This window comes from Sciurus carolinensis, chromosome 2 (assembly GCF_902686445.1).
Source record: "Sciurus carolinensis chromosome 2, mSciCar1.2, whole genome shotgun sequence".
NCBI classification, from domain to species: domain Eukaryota; kingdom Metazoa; phylum Chordata; class Mammalia; order Rodentia; family Sciuridae; genus Sciurus; species Sciurus carolinensis.
Window position 1 is genome coordinate 132577538 of NC_062214.1, and position 7142 is coordinate 132584679.

Consider the following 7142-nt stretch of genomic DNA (forward strand, 5'->3'; position numbering starts at 1 on the left):
TGTGTATGTGTAAAGCACACTGTAATGAGACAAGGAAATAATAGGAATTGCTATAGTTGTGGTTATGTAGTAATGATAAGCTGTATTTGGTATTTACCTGGACTTGTAAAACTAAAATAAAGGTGCCTGGTGACAAACATGCTGTGTGGCAGGAAGACACTCCTGAACGATGCCGATATGAACCTTCATCTATGATTTGAGTGGGGGCTCCTAGTATAGTCGTGTTCTGGTCTTTATCAATGAAGACCAGGGCATGACTGGGCTGAAAATCACTACTTAAACCCCTGGGATTTTGGAGCAAACTGTCACAGCATCGTGACCAGAGGACACCACATTGCTCTGTTTCTTGACTGCCCCGGCTGCTGTCCACACTATCACTGATTGCTGATCAACCATTGTCACCGAGGCCAGACGACTGAACACCTCTCTTGCAGTGACGACCGCCACCCAGCCTCGGGCTTATCAGACACCCGAGGACATCCGAAGACATCCGAGGAGCTGAGAGAGGCTACGGCTGAGAAGAATCCCCTCGGTCTTGCTGACTGACTTCTTGGCTGAGAGACGTTGCATTGAGTAAGTCCATGGGGATTGGACTCTAGGTGAACAAGGGAGTGAATCTTCAATGTATTTGTGACTTGTTATTATTAGGAATGTTAAGTTGAGTGTGCATTGCGTGAATAAAATCCACTTGTTGGAACCAAACTTGATTCCTCTCTTATTCACTGCTCGCGATACATACCTAGATAAATTTCTGTTTATTTTTGTCTGAATCTGTCCTTTTTCAGTGTCATTTAGAAGGCCTCAGTCAGAGAACCTGGAAAGTAGAGTGAAAAAAGTTTTTCCTTCCCTACATTTATAAGTTCTTAAGATATAATATATGAGGCTTTTTTCAAATGTTAAGATTTGCAAGTATTTTCTTTCAGTCTGTAGGTTTGTTTCTTACCTTTCTTGGGGGTATCCATTAAAGTACAAGTGTTTTTAATATTGATGAAGTCAAGTTTATTACATTTTTATTTTAGCACTGTCTTTTGGGGCTGAACCAAAGAAATCAATGAACTATTCCTTTGTCATCTCCTAAAAGCGACACAGTTTTAGCTCCATAATTAGGTCTGTGATCCTTTTTGATTTAACCTGTGTATGTGATGTGTGGTAGGAGTACAGCTTTGCCATTTTTGCAAGAGAATACCCAATTGTCCTAGACCAATTACTAAAAAGACTATTTCCCCCATTGGGCTGTTTGGGCATCTTTTTCAAAAATCAATTAACCCATGCCAGGTGCAGTGGCCCACTCCTCTAATCCCAGCTCAGGAGGCTGAGGCAGGAGGATCTCAAGTTCAAAGCCAGCCTCAGCAACTTAGCAAGATGCTGTCTTAAAATAAAAATAAATAAAAAGGGCTGATGATGTAGGTCAGGGGTTAAAGGCCCTGGATTCAATCCCCAATACCAAAAAAAAAAAATCAATAGACCCTAGCAGCCAAAGTTACCTTGATAAAGAAGAAAAAAGACTTAAGTATAATAATTAACTAAAAAACTGTTAAAAATAGGGAGAAATCTTCGTGACTTTGTATTTGAAAACGGATTCTTAAAAATGACAGCAAAAACACAACCAATGAAAGAAAAAATAAATTGAACTTCAAAATTTATAATTGTATATATCAAAGTACACAATAAAGAAAATAGGAAAAAATAATGGATGGGAAAAATATTTTCAAGTTATATATCTATTAGGGCTCTAGTAACCAGTAAGAGCTCTTACAACTCAACAGGAAAAAGACACAAACAAAACATAAATAAAAAAGAGTCAAGGACTTGAATAAATATTTCTTTAAAGATGTACAAATGTGCTAAATGTAGTGGTACATTCCTATAATCTCAGCAACTCATGAGTTAGAGGAAGGAGGATTGCAAGCTCAAGGTTGGCCTCAGCAACTTAGTGAGGCCCTGGGGATGTAACTCAGTGCTAAGGCACCCCTAGGTTCACTTCCCATTACCAAAAAAAAAATGAAAAATATATACAGTCAATAACACTTGAAAAGATAAAATGATTAGTCATAATGAAATACGATTTCATATACACTGGGATAGAAGAAAGAGGAAAGGAAGGAAGGAAGGAAGGAAATAAAAAGGTAGGAGGGTAGAAAGCATTACCGGTGGAAAGGTAAAATGGGGCAACCGCTGGGGCTGTTCTGCTGTTTCTTAAAAAGCTGAACACATCATTACCATTTGATGAAGCAATTGCACTCCTAGATATATATCCAAAAGAATCGCAAAGGTTCTGTAGTTTGGACAAGTGTCCCCCAAAGCCCATGTGTTAACAACTTGGTCACCAACCTATACACTATTGAGATGTGGTGGAAACTTTAGGAGGCGGAACTTAATGGAAAGCTGTTAGGTCACTGGGGTCATGTCCTTGAAGGGGATACTGGGATCCCTCAAAGGAGATTCTAGGATTCCAGTTCCTCCTTAGTTTTCTCTTTGCTTCCTAACATCATGAGGTGAACAAGCCTCCTGTGTCACATGCTCCCACCATGATATACCATGCCAGGACAGGCACAAAGTAACAGGACCAAGCAACCACACACTGACGTCTCTGAAACTAGGAGCCAAAATAAAACTTTCCTCCTTTTAATTATCTTAGGTATTTTGTCACAGAAATGAGCAGGCATCCAAACAAAAATTTGTATATGAATGTCTTTAGCAACACTATTCATAACAGTCAAAAGGCAGAAACAATTCAAGTAGAAACAATCAACTGAAGAATGATTAAACAAAACGCAATATATCCATAAAAGAGAACGTTATTTGGTGATAAAAAGAAATAAAGCACTCATACATGCTATAGTGTTGTGAATCTTAAAATATTATGCTAAGTAAAAGAGGTCAAACACAAAAGGTCACATATGTATGACTCCATTTATATGAAATATCCTGAATAGGAAAAATCTATAAAACAAAAAGTTACTTAGTGATTTCCAGTGGATAAAGGACTGGATGAACAGGAGTAAATGCTTTATGGGTATGAAGTTTTCTTTTGGGGTGAGGAAAATATCTTGGAACTAGACAGAAGTAATGGTTGTACAATATTGTGAGTATATTAAATCCCACTTTACACACTTTAAAATTAATTTTATGCTATGTGAATTTTACCTTAACAAAAAAATTAATCACGTGATCATAAATGTAAAGGTTTCTATGGATTCTCAATTTGACCCCCTTTTTTTTTTTTGGATGCTGGGGATCGAACCCAGGGCCTTGTGCTTACAAGGCAAGCACTCTACCGACTGAGCTATCTCCCCAGCCCTCAATTTGACGCCCTTGATCCATATATCTATTTTATACTACAAAAAAATGTTTTGGGGCTGGGGATATAGCTCAGTTGGTAGAGTGCTTCCCTCGTAAGCACAAGGCCCTGGGTTCAAATCCCCAGCACCACACACACACACAAAAAAATGTTTTGTTCAAGAATCCACTGAAAAATTCATTTAAATGAGTATCAAACCCTTTACCTTTCCAATTAAATATTATCAAATGACTATTTACTCCCAAAGACTAAAAGGACTAGTTTTAAAATTTCTTGTTGGGCTCACCAGTCATAAACTATGCTATCACAATATTTATCTGATCCCAATTACAGCTTTTTATGAAAGAATTACCTTAAACCATGCTCCTAAACTTCATAAATATCCTGTTTGTCCTCTCCACTTTCAAAAACTACTAAAACGACTCCATCAGGGTGATAATCTCTCTTACCATAGTAAGATGAAATTCAGCCAAGTCTCATCAACAAATTGTTCTATTGAAACTTTCAGCAACGCAGCATTCAATGATCAAGAACCAATGAAGGGACCCCCAACTCATGGTACACATCTGTAATCCCAGCAACTCAGGAGTCAGTTGGATAAGTTTTGAAACAGATAAATACCCAGGAAATCATCACCATATTCAATCAAACAACAAATATATGTATGACCCCCAAATTCTCTTGTGCCTTTTTGTAATCTCTCATCAATTCAATTCACATCTCATTCCCAGGCAATCATATATCTGCTTTTTATCTCCATAGTTTGAATTTTCTGAAACTTTTCATAAGGGTATTATATGGTATGTATCCTTTTTTCTGGCTTTCATTAAGCATAATTATTTCTAGGTTCATTCTTAAAATAATAGTGTATATAAATTACTTCATGTATTTTTACTGCTATCTGCATTATATAAGTATACCACATTTTGTTATTCATTTATCAGTTAATAAACTTTTCCAGTGTTTAGTTATTATATACTCAGTTGCTATGAACATTTGTATACAACTCTTTGTTGTAATAGCAGGGTCATATGTAGGTATGTTTTTAAGAAACTACTAATCTGTTTTCCAAAGTGTATATATCATTTTACATTTTCACAGTGTATGAGTTCCAGTTCCTCTGTATCCTTGCTAATACTTGATATTACTCTTTTTAAATTTAGTCATTTTCATATTAGTATAACTGCCTCCCTGCTTTTGATTAGTATTTACAAGAATATCATTCTCTGCTCTTTTATTTTCAATCTATTTGTGTCTTTGGATCCAAAATTTTGTCTTTTGTACACAGTATGTAGTTATATGTACTGTCTGACTTGTCATGGATTGTTTGTTTGGGCTTTGATTTTATCCATTCTGACAATCTCTTTTTCCTGGAAAGTTTGATCCATTTATAAATAGCAACTGATATGATAGACTTACTTCTGTCATTTGGTTATTTGTTTTTCATATACCTTATTGCTTTTTTGGACCTTATTTCCTGTATTAATATCTTCTTTTGTGCTTAGTTGATTTGTAGTAAAATGCTTACCTTTTTTCTCATGTTTTTTGTATATATACTTCAACAATTTTCTTATAGTTACCATGAGAATTGCATTTAGCACTCTAAAGTCATAACCCTGTAATTTGAATTCATACCAGTTTAATTTCAAGAGTATACAAATGCTCTGCACTTTTAACAGCTGTGTCAACAACCCTTTCAATCAATGTCATAAAATGACCTCTTTATACATTGTGTGTCCAAAAACATAAACTAAAAATTTTTAATAAGTTAATGTATTAATTAATGTAGAAAATGGAGTGTGGAGTTACAAATAAAGGTTACAATAACATTAGCTTTTAGAATAATAATTTTTAACATAACAACCTCTTAAATAATATAAAAACAAAAAGTGGAATTATACATCATTATTATAATAATAGAGTCATTTCTGAGTATCTGTGGGAGATTGGTTCTAGGACCTTTGCACAGATTCCAAAATCTGCAGATGCTCAAGTCCTTTCAATAAAATGGTGTAGCATTTTAATATAACCTATGCACATCTTCTCATATACTTTAAGTCATCTCTAGATTACTTGTTATACCTAATATAATACCTATACTATGTAAATAGTTGCTATGCTATATTTAGGAAATAATGACAGGAAAAAAATGTACATTTTCAGTATATATGTAATTTTTTGTCCACAGTTGTTTGAATCCACAGTTGTGGAACTTACAGATATGGAGGGGAGGGCTGACTGTTTAGCTTTAAAATTGCTCGTGTATTTGCCTTTACTGAGATTTTTAGTCCTTCATGCTGCTTCAAGTTACTATCCAGTATCCTTTCATTTTAACCTGTAGGACTTCCTGTAAGCATTTCTTGCAAAACAGGTCTGGTGGAAATGAATTCAATTCAGCTTTTGTTTATCTGGGAATGTTTTCATTTATTCTTCAATATGGAAGTATAATTTTGCTTTGACAATTTTTTTTCTTTTTTTAGTACTTTGAAAATATCAGCCTACCATCTTCTAGCCTCCAATGGGTATCTTGAGAAATGTGCAGTTAATCTTATTGATAATCCCTTGTATGTGACAAGTCACTTTTCTCTTTCTGCTTTCAAAATCCGTTTTGGTATTCTTTTTGTCTTTGTCTTAAGACATTGCCAGGAGCCAGCCCCAGCAACTCACAGGTTCTCTGAAGGGTGAGTGGAGTCAGAGCAGAGGAATGACACGAACCCCTCAAGCAACTTGAAGCAAGTGCTGCTCAGATTTATTTTAGTTCTTCTTTTATAGTATTAAGTAAAACAGGATTAAACAAAGTTACAGAGAAATTATCACAAGATTTTTCATTAACCACACTTTCTAGCAGGTGTCTAACACATAACAGGTACATTAAGGTCAACTTTCTGTATTTACTTGAAACCACTCACATAAGCATATTACAGTGAAAGGTATGGTCCTCTTTTCATCCTACTGGCCTTTGTTTACCCTTTGGTGTCAGACCTATTGTTAACATAATGACTCTATTTTATTTTAAGCTAATTTTACCAAACTGCTAAGCAAAACATGCACTAATCATTAGCTCATATTATTGTGTTTTTTATTTAACCTTAAAGGTCTACTTTATCACCTAAACAAGCTCAGTTAAGACTAAGTTAGGTTACTTTATTGCCAAATAATCAGTGTGAGTACCTAATTATATCCTATTATTTTTGATTTATCCTCTACCTATTGTAATACATATGTGAGACCTAAGCCAGCAAAAACTACTCATAACCTGTTAACATGCAATGAGGGCATTAGATCTTAAGATATTTTTCTAGTTGTTTATATATGCTGTTTCTTTGTTCTTTAGTTATACATTTCTAGGGTGGGCTTTGATGTCCAAACCTTTGAAGGAAGGACAGATATTGGACATTTGTCCATTTACTATTAATATTAATTATTCATTTACCATTTTTATTGTACACTCCTGTATAGGGAAGAGGTGGATCTGTGGAAGGTGGGTCCTTATACTTATTCACTTGTTTTCCTCTAGGTGGATATCACAAATGTCCCCCAATCTTGTAAACTAAGTAGGGTGGTCCTAGTAGTATGGGGACAATAAGTCTCCTGTTGTGTTTTTTAGGATATTTACTGGTAAAGTATTAACTGGAGCAGGTGTGGTCAGCATAGGTGCAAGCAATTTCTGTAACTGTAGTTTTCTGAAGAACTTCTCAAACTCTGTATCTTTAGACTTATTATATGTGATATTGGTATGTTTTTTAAAGCATTCCTCATCCTCCCCCAAGTTCCACAGACTCATTGAGGCTAAATTCTTATCACAACAATCCAGGGAATATGATTTGCAGTTGCATAGTTA